General features: G+C 39.4%; 1 long non-coding RNA gene across 2 annotated transcripts in view; it reads right to left on the bottom strand.

Annotated features, from left to right (window-relative positions):
• The window catches only part of LOC115831863, a 183,901-nt gene that overhangs the window by 23,244 nt on the left and 143,083 nt on the right, over positions 1-17,574 (bottom strand). For both annotated transcript variants that reach the window (XR_004027353.1, XR_004027354.1), the window contains one exon: positions 5,669-5,707. This is a non-coding gene — a long non-coding RNA (uncharacterized LOC115831863). The remainder of the gene's footprint in view (positions 1-5,668; positions 5,708-17,574) is intronic.

Raw genomic sequence — 17,574 nt, 5'->3', positions numbered from 1 at the left:
GGGGTTGAGGATTGAGGAAATGAGCAATTAAAAATTATATTTTGGGCGTTTTTTCCAAAGATGGGGAAAAAATTACATTCTGTTGATAAAATGCACAATGAAAATATATGAAGAAAAGCTCTGTGGAACCAGAACCAACTAAAGAATCTGATCAGAATTTTTTTTTTTTAACAAGAACAAAGCAAAACAAAACAAGCATGCATTTGCTCCATCTGTCACTGGCCCATGGAAAATAGGGTGGGGTTTATCCAGATTTAATTTGTTGACACAATGACATAAGGGACAACACTAATTTAATCTTGTCTTCAAAATCAAATAACGATTAACCACACTGAATTCTTCCCACAAATTGCATTACTATTTTTTATTATTCTAACTCATTATCCACAAGAGTCCTGCTTTTAAGGTTGGACTTTCTATTATGGGTTGTTACAATTGATTAAATGAGAGGCGTCTAAAATGTTTTCTTGGAATCCCAATGACGTTGCTAATGCAGACTCAGATTTGAATAACTACAGCTGAAACTATAAATGGAAGATGAAAATTATGCCTCCAGATGTGGGGAGTGTTTCACAACACACATCATTGTCCTGCCTCTTAATCTAAAATAATAATAATAATAATAGATGATTCATGGTTTCAAAGCAAGTTTTTCCATGCTTAGAAACCACATTTTCATTGTGTGACCACAATTTTTAAAGGATTTTCATCGGAAAGATAAAGAAGGATTGATGAAGTGATAATTGCCTTGAGATAAAATGTAAATTCCATAAATTTTTTTCAAGGTTAAGATTTTTGCAATTGTCGGCTTTTTCTGCAGTTTATCTCACTCCTGTATCTTAATTCCTATTTTCAGAGCCTTTCTCAATTCATGTTGTCCTTTAATTGTATGATTTCATTCTCTGGGTACCAAACAATATTGAGGAAGGAATTACTATTATCCCTCTTTTATGGGTGAGGAAACAGAGGTTCAGAGAAATTAAACAATTTATTGAGCAAGGTCACATAACTAGCAAGAGGCAAAGCTGGGATTGGTGCCTAGGCTGGCCCAATGCCAAAATTAATGCCTTTTCTAGAAACTTATATTGTCACCAGCCCTGATTTCCACCTCCTTGTTAACCTCAGGAAATCTCCTGAAAAATTTGACATGCTTAGAAAAGATTTCCCAAGTTAATCTCCCATAGACTTGGAGGACAGAGGCTAGTTCTAGTTATTCTTTGCATCTGGAGAGTTTAGTACAAGGCTGGCAGCAGAGTATCCATTCATTAGAACAGCTTTAACTGAGGGACTAGGTTCCCTATTTAATCTGCACTAATGGAGTCCTACTGGATGGGGAAGCAGGTAACAGAGAGGACCAAAGGAGAAAGGGAAGGGGGAAGGGATGGAGGCTGAAGAGAAGAACAAAGAGGCTTGAGAGGCCCCTGCGAAGGACTGGTGACATACGATGGCCATGAAACCCACCCAGGTTTTGGTTGATCTCCAAGAGGCCTTTGCAGTAATCGAAGAAAAGAGTATATCTGAAAGAAATTATCAGGAGCAGAATGGCAGGCACAGAATATTTCTCCATTATCTGCTACAGGCAAAAGAAACGTAGGTTCTTAAAAACAACTTGCTTTGTTCTACTCTCACACTGTTAAATTATAAATCCTTTTTTTTTCTTTTTTGAGATGGAGTCTTGCTCTGTTGCCCAGGCTGGAGTGTGGTGGCATGATCTCGGCTGACTGCAACCTCCACCTCCCAGGTTCAAGTGATTCTCCTGCCTCAGCCTCCCGGGTAGCTGGGAGTACAGGTGTACACCACCACACCCAGCTAATTTTCGTATTTGTAGTAAAGACAGGGTTTCACCATTTTGGCCAGATGGTCTCGATCTCTTGTCCTTGTGATTCGCCCACCTCGGCCTCCAAAAGTGCTGGGATTACAGGCGTGAGCCACCGCGCCCAGCCTATAAATCCTTAAAGCTAGACAGGCAAAATTTACCAATCTTAAAAAAGTGCTAAATAGCATTTATTTAGTTAATAGTCTGGGTCAGACATTCTGCTAACTGGTATGCCTATATTACCTCATTTAATCCTCACAACAATTCTATGAAATAATTACTATTATTCCCCTTTATATGGATGAATGAGCTCAGATAAGTAACTTGCCCAACATCAGAAAGCAATAACCTGTTATTTTTGTTTTATATGTTATATATGTTACGTATGTTTATATATGTTTTATCCTCTGTAAAACAGTGATTATAACAGCTCCCTATTGGAGTTGTGTCCCAATGAAAAGAGAAAATGTATATATGGGAACAGAGTCCAGCATACAGCAAATAACAGATCTTCACTCCGTCACTTAAAGCAGAAGTACAGATGTGGTTTGAATGCAGGTGGTTAAGGTCCCAGGTGTTACAATCAAATACAGGGGTCAAAGCACTTGCTCTGGCATATTCATCTGGATGGGTTATCTTGGCTTTTTAAGCCAGCCCTGTTTCCTTAGTTCTATATGCTAATACAGAACAATGATAGAATGTGCCTCATGAGGCTATTGTTAAAAATCAAATGAGGTTATGCATTTGGGTAGGTAGAATTCTACTATGCCCCCTATAAATTCTGCCCTCTGGTGTCATGTTTTTTGTAATCCCCTACCCCTGAGTGTGGAAGGCACCTGTGACTTGCTTCTAACTAATAACATATCAAAGGCAATGGGCTATCATTCCTGTGATTAAGTTCCATTATATAAGACAAGCTTGTCCAACTGGCAGCCTGAGGACTGCATGTGGCCCAGGACAGCTTTGAATGTGGCCCAACACAAATTTGTGAACTTTCTTAAAATATCATGAGATTTTTGTGTGTGTGTGTGTGTGATTTTTGTTTAGTGCATCAGCTATGATTTGTGTTGGCGTATTTTATTGTGGCCCAAGAAAATTCTTCTTCCAGTGTGGTCCAGGGAAGCCTAAAGAGTAGACACCCCTGATATAAGACTTTGTTTTAGCAGAGCAAAAGGAGAGATTCCCCTGCTGGCCTTGAAGAAATGAACAGTCATGTTGTGAGCTGCCATGGAAGGGCCACGCAGCTGGTAACTACAGGCAGCCCCTAGGAGCTGAGGTAGCCTCCAGCTGACCATCAGTAAGAGACCATGGCCTTCAGTCATGAAGCCACAAGGAAACAACCTGAGAAATCTTAGAAGCAGATTCTTCCTCAGTTGAGTCTCCAGATGAGAATGCAGCCCAGGTGACACCTTGATTGCGGCCTTGTCAGTTCCAGAGCAGAGGACTCAGCTAAGACTTCTGACCCATAGAAATTGACAGATAATAAATGTGTGCTGTTTTAATCTGATAAGTTGTAGTAGTTTCTTATGCAGCAAGAAATAACCTAACACATACATATAAAGCATTTGGCACTGAGTCTTGTATGTATTAGCCTTCAAAAAAATACTCCAGGTACCTTCTACATATGTCAATCAGTAAACATATGTTTATAGAGTTCTTGTGCATAATATATCTCTTTAAAAGACAAATGCATTTATTGAATTCATGCCTTTTATATAGTTAAGAAAAATATATTTTTAGAACTTTCTAGTTGATGTCCAGAGTTACAGAACACTCTTAGGGGCCCTAGACAGCTATGTTGTAACAAGGTCTCAGAGAGGCTGCGGATGCAAAAGATTCAATTATGTACATAGAATATGAAAGGCCTCCAAATAAGGAGTGAATCTGTAAAGTGGATGGGTGGGACTGACTTTACATAATAAGCACGTCATTTATTTTTAGGCTTTTGTCATATTATTAAATGACAATTTTTAGCAAACTAAATGATAGCAGCAAACTTCAGTTTACCCATGTTTAGCCACGATACAATACACATATGCTTTTAAAATCCTCTCTAACAGCTAGTGAGAATTCAGCCTGAGACAAATTCATAAACTTATTTTATAACTTGTTTGGTGGGACATTAAAAAATGAAGCTAGCTTTATCTATCAGTTATTCAATCAATGGAAATAGAATACTTTCACAATACAGGCTGCTCCTGCTCTAAGGCTGCTGATGTTGGGGGGCTCCTTCTTTAAGGCTGTTGATGTCTGGGGGCTTCTCCCTCAGACTCCAGTTACCCGTAGAGAAGGGGATTACATGTCCATGGACACACTGACGAAAGTATTGAAAGACCAAACCAAAGAAAGTCTTCATCTTGCCATACGCTAGAGCTCTCCTTGGCTACAACACTGAGTTAGGACTCCACTTACACAGTTTTTCCATACCTAGTCAAGCATTTTTTTATTATATTAACCTTGAGATAAGTGAGGACTAGTTTTTATTAACCCATGCATTCCTTCAATAAATAAGTCATTGAGTACCTACTCTATGCCAGTAAAATAAAACAGAAGAACCTAAAGAAGTTTAGTGACTTGACTGATGTCACACACTTGAAACACAGGAGAGTTGGAACTCACACCTACAGCCAGCTCTGCTGGTCTGTTCACAACATGTCCCCTGGCCACAACAGCACTTACTTGTTTCTGTCATAATGATGTAAGATGCAGGAGCATGGATGAAGCTGGAAGCCATCATTCTCAGCAAACTACCACAGGAACAGAAAACCAAACACTGCATGTTCTCACTCATAAGTGGGAGTTGAACAATGAGAACACATGGACATAGGGAGGGGAACATCACACACTGGGGCCTGTTGGGGGCTAGGGGCAAGAAGAGGGAGAGCATTACGACAAATACCTAATGCATGTGGGGCTTAAAACCTAGATGACGGGTTGATAGGTGCAGCAAACCAGCCTGGCACATGTGTACCTATATAACAAACCTGCACGTACTGCACGTGTATCCCAGAACTTATAGCAAAACAAATAAATGAATAAATAACTTCCTGAAATTAGAAAAAAAATGCAACCTCAAGGGGAACAACGACAGAATTAGTTCTGAAAGACAAATGATGCCTTGTTGTTCTAACAGGCTTTGCTTAGGACTGTAATTGTCAGGGAAGTACAGAGATGTGTGCAGTCCCAATACTCAACACTTGATGACCCCACACTGTGCAATGGGGAGGCACTGACTCATTACCTAATTACAGTTCAACAGTCTTCAGATTGCCCAGTGGCTTGTGTTGATATTTTTGTTTGTAATTTTAAGTCTGCTATGAACTACTGCTCTGAAGTATACTTTCCAAACATGCCCTCTCAGAAAGATCTCCAAATGATTGAAGGAAAAACAAACACCACCACTTATTTCAAGGTCTTTCCCATACTGTATTCCCAGTACTTGCAACCAGCTATACTAGCCATTAATTCATTTAATCAACAAACGTTGATAGATCACACTTTCTACTTGGGGGGCACAATCAGGATGAAATTGATTTCCACTGGGCAAGAATAACTCTCAATCACTCCCCCTTGTGTCACATGCATGACTCAGCACCTTCTCCCAGTCTTTGCTATAAACTGCCTTTAATTTCTGTTGCAGAGTCCTCACAAAAACATGTTTGGCTATTTCCAGATCTTGTACAGCATTTGGCACACACGGCTACATTGACCAACTGAACAGGCATGGAGAAAAAAACAACCACTAAAGAAAGGACTCTTGAACCCATAGCATGGAAAGGTGTTGATGAGTGACTGTGAGTGTGGGCTGTGGAGCCAGGCTCCATGGATTTGAAACTTGGCTCTACCACTCACCAGCTGTGTATGATCCCAGGCACACCCACTTTACTTCACCTGTAAAAGAAGGATAATAATAGCAATTATCTCATAGGACTGTTGGAGGAATGACAAGAGCTAACATAGGTAAAAAGCTTAGAACAGTAGCTGACATTTGGTAAGCACTCAATAAATGTTAGCTATCATTATTATAAAAAATATTGAATATTTTCATCCAAATTCTGTATATCTTTGTATAGGATGTGAACTCACTTTTCATAGTAAATTTGAAAAAACTGTCTATAAAATCTTCCATACCAGCTACCTTTGGGGGAGTAATTCCAAAGTCATTATCATAAACATGGGCTATTGTTTTATAATCAGGGCAAGAAGAAACAAATGTTGTTTTTAAAACTTAGATTTATAACATGAATTGGTTTTGTTATTCTGACTCCTTCACCTCCCCATCGTGGTAAGTACAATTTGTTAATTCCTTTCCGTGTTTCTTTCCATTCTGATTTACTCTTGGCTAGTTCTCGAGCCAGACTGCCTATATTTGCAATCTGGTTCTTCTACATCTTGTCTATGAGAGCTTGGAGATGTATTTTACTTTCTGTGCATCAGTGTCCTCTTATCAAATGGGAAAATAAGTTGGACCTACCTCTTAGTATTGTTAAGCTGGCATAATACTGGGCAAAGATAGGTCCCCAGTGAATTCTAGCTATGACCGTTACCCTGAGATTTCAGGACAATATCTGACCTCATAGCTGTTCACTGAACGCTTTTTCATGTTGTGTTCTATGAGCAGCAGGAGCAATGACTTGGTGCTAGGACAGTTCAGAATGGGTAGCAAAGAATGCAAAGTGTTCCATGAAGCCAGAATATGTGTCGCTCCAGACATGAAAGCCAAAACCCTCTTCCAGACATGAAAGCCAAAACCCTCTTCCAGATGTTGAAGCACTCCTGCTCCAAGGCATTGCCGAAAAGCCAGGCCTCTCCACTTTGCTTGGCAACGAAGGCCAATAATCCACCTTAATTTGGAAAATTCCACTCACGTTCCTGGTCTCTGGCTTTCCACATGTCCCCACGAGGTTTTATGCCAGCTTTGAGTTCCAAATGTTGAGGAGGAAGAAAGGAGGGAATGGAAAAAAAATAGGTAGAGGAAAGGTCGGAAATTTAAACTGAATTGTTTGGTAATGGAAATTCCCTTTCAAGTCTCTTTCATTCTTTATTTGGATTCCATTGAGTGTGTGCCAAAAGAGAAAAAGGAAAGGTTAAATTCTCCTATCAGATCTGGCAAAGAATCTCAGCCAAGCAGCTCAAGGGACAGATTAGCTTGCCTGCAAAGCAGAAGTGTCGATACACATGATGCCAGCAGGCTGCACGGACCCCTCCTTAGAGGCCTTGGCATCCACTGGCCCTGGGAGGGGCTTGCAGGAGGAAATTGGCCCATAGGCAATAGCTTGATCCTCAAGAAAGTGCAAAACATTCCCTCTGTCCAGGGGTGGAAGGAGGCTTTAGATATTCTCACCTTAACTTGTCGGATCCGCTTCCCTTTGAAGAATAAACTTTCATATCCTCCCCCCAGAGAAATACTCACAAGATTTTGCCCCCAACCCAGGGGTTCATGGACCTCAGCTATCCCACCCACAGACCTTGAACCCCTGTCTTATAACATGAGATCCCTGACCTCTTTGAGAACATCTTACTAAAAGGCTTTCTATTTTTCACAGGCCTCTTTCCATCAGCCTTCACTAGAGTAAAAACACTTCTTTTTAAACTAAGATCAGATCCAAAATTCAAAACATGTCTGTCTGTGGCCTGATGTGTCTGTGTTTAATTAAAAAAAAAAACTGGCAAGTTTAGTGGGGAAAAATAACCTGAAAAACTGATCCTTGGAGTAAATACTGAGCTCTACTATGATCTCCTGGAGTAAATATTGGTCTCTACTTTTAGCTCCTGCAGTCCTGGACTGGGTGTTAGGAAAGTCACTCGGCATTTCAGAGTTTTCAATGTTCTCATGAATAAAATGGGAATTTATTAGTCATCTGTCAACCTCTTCAGGTTTTTGTCAGTTTACATTTCCTGTGTGTCAAAGTGATTCTCCAATGATAAAAGGAACTATGAAATATGAAAGTTTAATGAGCAGCTATCACATGACAGACCCTGAAGATGGGGACATAGGTCCCTCCTTCCCTGAAGGGGCTCCCACGGAGTGGGGAGGTGGCTGAGGAAGGCAATGACCACAGTTCATTATGAGAAAGCATTCTGATAAAGGCTTTATGAGGCCTTCCAGGGAGGATTCCATGCCTTCTGAGACAATCAGGAGACACTTCCTGAGGGAGAGAAGCATCTGAACTGAACCCACTAGGGCAGTGAGAGGAGCCAGCTGGGAAAAGGAGGGACAGGATATTTCCATCAAGGGAATCAGCATGCTCAAAATTAAAGAGGAGAAGTGTAATAATAATGACTGCGTGATATGGCTTGGCAGTGTCCCCAGCCAAATCTCATCTTGAATTGTAGCTCCTATAATTCCCATATGTCATGGAGGGATCCAGTGGGAGGTAATTGAATCTGGGGGGTAGGTCTGTCCCATGCTCTTCTCATGATAGTAAATAAGTTTCATGAGATCTGATGGTTTTATAAAGGGCCTCTCCTGCACACACTCTCTTGCCTGCCACCATGTAAGATGTGACTCTGCTCATTTGCCTGCCCCCATGATTGTGAGGCCTTCCCAGCCATGTGAAACTGAGTCCATTAAACCTCTTTCCTTTATAAATTACCCAGTTTCAGGTATGTCTTTATTAGCAGTGTGAGAACAGACTAATACCCTGCGTATTTCAGCTCGGGCTGTTGATATGGACATGAGTACTTACTGTGATGCTGGAAGTCTTGAGTTAAAACACAAATACTGAAAGGACATTTCAGGGCCATGAAGTGGGGCTGAGGAGGAGAGAGTAGGGAACAAGTCCCCTCTCCAGTTTCCTCACCACCCTGAAAAAAGGCAGAGCTTGGCTGTTGAGAATCTTGATTTTCTCTACTCCCATGTTTCCCTGTGTCCCCATGTCCATGGCTCTATTGAGGGGAGATGCTACCAATGGCCACACTTCCTCAGTGTGGCAGATTCTTCCACCTGCCTTTAGACTCTCCAAATTTCAGATCAGAGGACATTTTAGTTCTTCAAGGTCTTTGGGATCCAGCCCTTAAGCAAAGGACCCAGGTGTACATCAGGAAAGCTGAGCCTGCTTTCTGGCAGAGGAAAGCAAGCCTGTCATTCACGTGAAGAGCATCCTCTAAATGATCGTGTGTCTGTACACGCATGAAAACACTGGGGATTTAACAAAATCAAAGAAAAGTATTTGGAAGCCCCTTGCCAAATACTTTTCTCATTAAATTTTAAGTGTGTTTGTGTTCTAAAGGGAAACATAATCCATATGTTTCTGATGGACTTAGGCTTAATATATCCAAATGCTTCATAATAATTTCTACCATCCAAGAAGTTCTTGGAACCTGGATTTTAGTCTGAAATCCTCCTCAAAAATAGAAAGCTATAGATATTTTCTAAGAGTAGGAAGAGCATGAAGCAGGTGGGACAAACTTCAGTTTTTTGTTTAATGCATGGAAAAATAAATCTCCCTAAAACAAACTCATCTATGACAGTTCTCACCTGCCCTTTCTCTGTGGCATTCACAGTCACCTTATTCATTGGGAAGTTGACCTCACATCTCATTGTCTAGGACAATCCCAGTTAATGCCACTTGTCCCAAAATCATTGTCTACGGTGCCCATTTTTATTCTCCAAATATCCTGGTATGAAAAAGAAATGATGTGATCACCCTAGATAGGGCAGAGCTCTGACATGCCCATTCTCTCCTTCCTTCCCCTTTGAGATAGTCCAGATAGAAATGTAACACAAGCCACAAATTCAAGCTACATATGTGACTTAACATTTTCTAGTAGCCATATTAAAAATAGTAAAAACGAACGGGCAAAATCAATTTAAATATATTTTAACTGAATATATCTAAAATATTATCATTTCAAAATAGAATCAACATAAAATATTAACAAAATATTTTACATTACTCTATTTATACTAAGTCTTTGAAACTTATGATGCATCTCAAATTGGACTTACTATATGCCATAACCACATACCACAATTGTCTACTGTACTGGACTGTGCAGTTCTGCCATGAATGACTTCCATGTCATGCTTTTTTACCCCATCTATGGTTAGTAGTTAAATTCATTTACAGTGAGTTCCTGTACTTGTACCTTAGTATGTAAAGTGAAGATTTTCAAAGACTGGCTTTAAAACCCATTATCTTTCCATGGCCTTAATAACAGGAATAAAATCTAATTTCACACTCAAATCCCAGGAATAACTTTGTATTGAAGGTGGTATCTTGTCTCCCCTTGAAATACTGAAATCCATTATTTTCACGGGGTAGCTAGACACATAGCAATGCAATTTTTAAGTGAGGAAGAATATATTGGCTATTTCAATATTTCACATTAACCTCAGTATACAATCAACAAAGGTTGGTTGCTCTTATTTTTATGTTCTTCTTGTCTGCCATCCTTTAGTGTCCTTTTAGGTCAGTAAGATTCTTGGTTTTTTTTTTGTTTTTTTGTTTTTTTTTTTTGAAGCCCTGTCCCAGGGCCTCTGCCATGCCTGCAAACATTACACTGTTAGTCATTGTCCTAGGAAGGTATCTGGGCTCTGATTTCAACTTTCACTTGTTTAGGAACTCTCTGGCAGGGACTTCCTCCCCAGCCATTGGGCATGAAACATCAAAGGCCATTCACTGACATCTGCTACTGGAAATGATAGACTTTCTCCAGAAGTGCCATATTTGATTAGTGATACATTCAGTTCTCATTTAAATTGAAGTTGTCACTTCCTTGCCACACTGGGCTCCTAAAAGGCCATGTTAACATATGCCCATGTGCATGAACACACACACACACACACACACACACACACACACGGTTGGTAATTAATGCATTTGTGTATTCTTTTCTTCTCTCTCCCTGCTTGTATTTCTTCCTTTCTTCCTTTTTAGCATTTGCCACTAAGGCTGACATACAATATGTACCTGATATGGTTTGGCTTTGTCCCCACACAAATCTCATCTTGAATTGTAATCCCCATAATCCTCATGTGTCAAGGGAGGGACCCAGTGGGAGGTGATTGGATCATGGGGGCAGTTTCCCCCATGCTGTTCTCATGATAGTGAGTCAGTTCTCATGAGATCTGATGGTTTTATAAGTGTTTGACAGTTCCTCCTTCACATGCTCACACTCTTACCTGCCAGCTTGTGAAGAAGGTGCCTGCTTCCCCTTCTGCCATGATTGTTAAGTTTCCTGAGGCCATGTGGAATTGTAAGTCAATTAAACCTCCTTTGTTTATAAATTACCCAGTCTCAGGTAGTATCTTTACAGCTGTGTAAGAATGGACTAATACAGTGCCCAATAAATAGTTCTTAGCTAACTGATATACCTGGCAAATTTTAATAAAAAGCAAGAAGTTTCAAAATTTACAAATACTCATAACTAAACATCTAAACATGTTAAAAGGCAGCTTTACAATTCCAGTTGTCACTACAAACCAACTCAACAGGCTCAAGCCATTTCTAATCTGGGAAAGTCTCAAATAAAGCTAATTCTGTTAGCTTTTTAATGGGACAAAAATTACGGTTACTGTGAAAACTTTAACTTAGAATTCTCAGACTTGAGGATAATTAAAGTCACAGCTTGAACATTACAGAATAACTATTTCAATTTAATTTACTATTGCATACAATATAAGGGCTGATTACTTTCCCCTCAGCATTTTGGACTTTGATATAACTTCCTTTTTGTGAGTTAAATTTACTTAAGTGTCAATATTTTGCAATTCAAAGTACCAATTAACTTTATGTGTGTTTTTCCCCCTTAACAAAAAAGCAGCATTCAACAAAATTGTAAATGTTCTCTTGTTTTGCTTCTATCACACACTTTGGGCTTGAGTTGTATTTTAGAAATGTTTGTGTCAGGATAAGGCAAACTCAGGGTGTTCCTAGGTCAAAAGCTCTAATCATCAAATAAATTCATCACCACATTGGTTTTATTCTTGGACACTCATCCCTTTTACCTAAGAATGTAGTGTAGCGTATTCAAAAGAACACGTGGTCTACAGAATACTGGGATTTGAAACCTAGATTTCTATGAGATGTTGGGTGAGATATTTTAACTTCTCTTAATCTCTCCAAATAATAATAATAATAATGATACCTATTCAATGCTTATATGCTAGGTACTGTTCCTGGTAATTTTCAAATGTTATCTCATATAATAATCATGAAAATCCCATCTCTCCATTTTGAAGATAAAAAAATGAAGCTTTAAAAAGTTAAATAACATGCTCAGCATCACAAAGCTAGTACAGAATAAAATCTGGATTCCCAACTCATCCAACAGTTTCGGTTCCACTGCTTTTAATCCCTACTACTTGGATTCTGTAAACTGAAGGTGGCACCATTGTTAAGACACAGACTGGGAGACTTCATGCAGGGCATGCCTCTGGCTCAAGCTTACTGTTGTCAGTGGACCATAGGTACCCAGAGCTCTAACTCATCCTCTGTTTGACCTGTCAACCTAAAATGAGTGACATAGAGATCAACTCTCCAAAACAAAGAGTTTATTCAGGAAGAATAAAGGATTGCATTTTTGGATATGTGTGTTATGGCAGACCATAGGCACATCTGAGAAGGCATAAGCAAGGGAAGCTTTTTTAAATTGTTTAATTTTTTTTTAGAGATGGGGTCTTGTTCTGTCAGCCAGGCTGGAGTGCAGCAGAACAATCATAGATAAATGTAGATTTGACCTCCTAGGCTCAAGCGATCCTCCCACTTCAGCCTCCCAAATAGTTGGAATTACAGTGTGAGCCACTGTGCCTAAGGGGAAGCTTTTAAAGGCAAGACCATTGTTTACAGGAGATTATCAAAGTCAGTGGTGTTGGTTCATTGGTGGTGCTAGCTGTTGATAGGTGAAGGCCTTCATAAAAGAGGTTTAACTGGAAAGTTCTGGTTGGGGAAGTCCTTTGTGGCAGTTCCTGTTATTGTCATACCTGTGTGAGTGCCCTTCCTTCATGGCCTCCCAGTTCCATTTTCTTAGGGTTTGACATGAGTGACTCCATCTTTGTACTGATAATTTTCACAGACCTGAGAGACAGAATCACCCCAAACTGTCATGTTTATACCTTTCTATGTAGCCCAAATTTATACAATCCTGCAAAATAGATACTGAACCAGCCAGTAGGAGCAATCTGCTTACCAGGCTATCCTTCTGGAAGGCTTGCAGGCTCCAAGTCCCAAGACAGCCCTGTAGGCACAAGTCCTAGAGCAACTCACAGCATCTGGTCGACTCCACATAAGGTTCAGAGTTCCCCAGAGGGCATCCCAACCAGTTAGCGTAGCCAGACCCAGAGACAGGGGCTCCAAAAACTCAGACATCTCTGATGCTGGGAAGACCAGGACCCCCTGTTTCCCAGATCAAAAGACAGTATTGTTGACAGTCAGATCTTCTAACCAGGTGGAAGAAATTGATCCGAGAGAAGTAGAGAAGGACAATGAAAAGACCATCTCATCAGCTTTCACATTCCCAGAGACCAGACTGGACCCCTGCCCTTCTACATTAGATGAACTATTTTAGTGTCCTTCCACACAAAACTTGCCTATTTTGATTAAGCAAATTCAAGACAGATACCTGTGTCTGAAATCAAAAGAATTTTTAAGAATGTACCAACGAACAATTTCATTCTTGTTATTTATCCTGGGACTGGCTTCCATAAAAAATTCATAGAGCAGAAGCCAATGGACTTGAAAGTTAGAACACTGGGAACAGTTTCCCATCTGCCCCTTATGAATTTCATGACTGTCAGGAAGTTATTTCATCTTTCTTGCTCAGTTTACTCACCCCATTTAAAGTTTCAAACACACACATTCCAGAAGTCCCTATCTTCCTTCCCCACTTGATTTTCCCCATAATAATTTTTAGTTCTAATATATTAATTTATTTATTCATTTTGTTAATTGTTCCCCCCCAGTAAAAGGCAAGTTCCATACAGATGCTACTCAATCTCCCTGGTCCAGAATAGAATATAATACATAAGAATCCAACAGATATTTCTGGCAGTTGTTGTTGAATATATTATGTGATTTGATTATACCATATCAGTGGTTACCCTCTTGAGATCCTATGAACCCTATGAGCTCATGAAGACAGTATTAGACAAGCCTTAGGCTAATTTGAATATGACTGAAAGCATAATGGAGATAATCATCACTATGTTCCTCCAGCTAACATATCTAACATCTTATTACAAAAGAGAATTTAATGCTTCTTAAAATTACTGTTTATTATTACTTTTCACTATTTTCATGAATTATCTATGTCTTTTGTTAATAAAATGATAATGCTATTAGTTTGACCAAAGTCAAAACAAGGGACAATGGAAGAAAAAAGCTACAAAAGAAATCTTTGGCATGTGACATTTCTCAAGTTAATCTTCTCAAGCTATATTTTGTTACCTTAAAAATAAGTGTGGTATAAGATAGCACACATAAATAGACTAACATGTACTTAATAAATATTAGCTCCTTATTTTCTTTCACATGGTGGAGAACAAAACTCTATTCCAACCCTAGAATCCAGGATTCTTTGTTGCTGGAGCTGCACTAGCCTGAGATGTGTAAGTGCAGTTTAAGACCAGAATTTCAAAAGATCATATTGTTCACTTAAGAGCTCTTTTAAAAAGTTCAACAAATAAGTAAGACTTAACAAATCACTATTAAGCTATCATGAGTTCAGTTCTTATTGAACTAATTGAACACTGCAAAATTGGCTCAGAAAAGCAGCAACATAGGTGAGGATAGCACTTATATCTCTGATTCTCAGGAAAAGTAACCAGGGCGGGGCAATTCATTGGGTAGTTGATTTCTAGTTGCATAAGGAGAGACTGGGGAAAAGTGAGAGACTGAGATAAAGTTTGAGAAGAAACAGAAAGAGGACACTGGAAGACAGAGTGACAGGGCAGGTAGACTACAAAAGCTAATTCCTTCCTTATGCTGAGGACTGCCCTATCTGCATTAGCATTTGAGCAATAGAGGAATTAAACAAGCATAGTCCCTCTTTCCCCCATTGGTTGCTAAGTGACATCCAGAAAAGAGGTCAGAAGAACACAACTTAAAATGGGAATCTTTGTAATTTCTCAACATTTCTCATGCTTCTTGAAAGTAGGAACCTTTCACGGTTACCTTTGTCAAGAATCCCTGAGGCTATGCATGGGACACTAAACACAATAATAACGACTAGGAGCAATTCCTCTATGCCCAGATGCTACCTTAGATATTTTGCACGTATTACCTTGTTTAGTTTTACCCTTCAAAAATTCCACAATTTTCTAAATATTATTAGTTCCACTTTTAGGATGAGGAAGCTGAGCTTCAGAACAGTTAAGAGGTTTGATTAATCAAAGATAGGATAGGTTACATTAAATTAACAAACAGCCTCCAAATCTAAAGGGTATTTTTTTTACACAAAGTTCTTTCTGATTTGAATCCAGGGCACTCTCCAGAATAACTTTCCTCCAAGTGGTGAGCTGAGACTCCAAGCTGATCACCATTTTGAATCTGCAATCTTAATGTGAGACCTCTTCAATAGCTACTTTGGCAGGAGAAGAAAAAAAAGTGGAAGATCTCACACTGATAAATGCTTCAGCCCAGAAGTGGTATGTGTCGCTTCTGTTTACAGCCAATGGGCAACAAAAAGCCCTCACTCGACTGTGATTACCCACAAGAAGAGAAGAATTAGATATCAGTAAGTCCTAACAGAGGCTTGCCCAAGGCTATATAGGGAGAAGACAGAGTAGCAAAGACCCTATTTCAAATGTTTTGATTCCAAATTCCTAGTTTATTGTTTTGTCAGCCAATTAAATAGGAAATTCCAAATGTATAAAAGAAAGATTCTCAAATATTGACAGCATTTTAGAAACTGTGCATGCTTAGGAAAGATTTAGGGCAAGTAAGAAGTTTCTTGCCACCTTAAATTATATTCTACTGTCAACCAGAAACAGATGTTTCTGGAACTACAGATGCTTCTGGAAGAGCCAAAAGGGAGAAGTCTATCACTCCTCAGTAATGCTATCATGGTCAGCTCAACACCACCCCAAATAAACAATCTAATGGTAAACATTACTAGTGTTAGTATTAGTATAGCCTGTATCTATTGAGCAATTGTGTCATAGCAAATGGTTTTGAAAATTCTTTTCACATATTGATTCATTTCATCCTTACAAGAGCCCAACGAATTAAGTATCACTATCAGCTTCATTCTCATGTGAGAATAAAGGATGCAAGGATCAAGGGGTCAGGTAACCTAAGTTCAACCTGTAAGCCTGCTACACAAATACAGTTGAAGAAGCAGTCCCTGTCTTTGCCTTTTTACCAGATTGCTCTTTTTAGGTTCCTTGTGTATCCAGTTCTAGAGCTACCTCCATGCATAGTCATCTCTAGGTAGGATAATTCAACACCAAGTCTCGATAAGTCAGAGAAAGCAACTGGCCAGGTCCAGAGAGGTAGAAACTAAAGTGTAAAGCTTTGGCTAAATACCAGACACTCGGGTTACACAAACCAGCTCTCAGAACAACCCAGTGGAAAAAAAGAACAGGAAGAAAAGAGCAAACATTTGTGGAACCTTGTTAAACTAGCGAAGTGGGAGAGCTCAGCACCCTGTAGAGGATTTGGAACTCCAATGATACAACCCCAGCAGGTTCCTCTTTCTTACTTTTTATTAGCAGCACTGGTTGAGGCTCACTGTCAGCTGCAATAGGGCTTGTCTTCCCAGAGCATTTTCCTTCTCTGAACAGTTTTTTTAATGGAAAAAAAGCAAGAAAAAATTTTTTAAAATTACTTGAAGAATTTACAAGTAAATTCTCCAAATATGAGAGCTTTTGAGTGATGAATAAGCACCAGTTATGAATCTTCTGTAGCCAGAGCACTGAATTAGGAGCTTGAAGAATGTATGAGAAGGGACTATCTCAGCTTTCAACATCCAGTAGTGTTAGGATTGAAAACAGCATTGGACTTAGATTTAAAAGATCAGATTTTTGGTTTGCTACCCATGGGACCACGAACAAATCAGTTAATCTCTGTGAGACTCATTGCATTGTCCATTAATAGTGAAATATTCATCTCTTACCTCCTAGAATACATGGTATACGTAGGAAACACAAAGATTTCATAATACCCCAGACTCTTTCTCTTAGCAGCCTCTGAAAGTATGTCTCCTTCTCTCCTGAATGTCCTATCCCATCCAGTCACCCTTCATATGGCTAACCGTATGAAAACACATATGATCCTGTATTGCAATGCCATTTTATATGCCTGTTTCCCAACTCTGCTGTGAACTCCTTCACAACAGAGGATAGTGTCTTGCTATGCATCACTGAATGACCAACAAACATAGGGGTTGTGCTGAAAATGCACACTGGGGACATGTAATTCCAGAAATACTATGAACAAAACACCATAACACTGAAAATGCTGAATACAATATACACAAACTTCTCATTAAATTCATCAATGGACTGACAAAGAAGGAAAAATATGTAAAGGTCAAAACCTAAAGGCACAAGTGTAACCCAGAAAGTTGAGCATAGCACTGAAGTCAGCTCACATCCAGGGTTTGTTTACTGAGCTCCAGTGGTCTTGAGCACTAGTTAACAAGGAGACAACCCCCAAGGCTCACCCGAAGTGGGAAATCTGATAGGAGATTTCCCAAAGAGCTATGACCTTAATTTAAGACTGAACATAAAATGAATCTACCATCAAAGTGATTACAAAAGGATGATCCTGTCACAAACTTTTACACTGTGTGGAAGACAAAAAGCTCTCTGAACA

Source organism: Nomascus leucogenys, chromosome 20 (genome assembly GCF_006542625.1).
Source record: "Nomascus leucogenys isolate Asia chromosome 20, Asia_NLE_v1, whole genome shotgun sequence".
NCBI lineage: Eukaryota > Metazoa > Chordata > Mammalia > Primates > Hylobatidae > Nomascus > Nomascus leucogenys.
The sequence above is the reverse complement of the archived record's forward strand: the minus strand, read 5'-3'. Positions and strand labels throughout refer to the sequence as shown.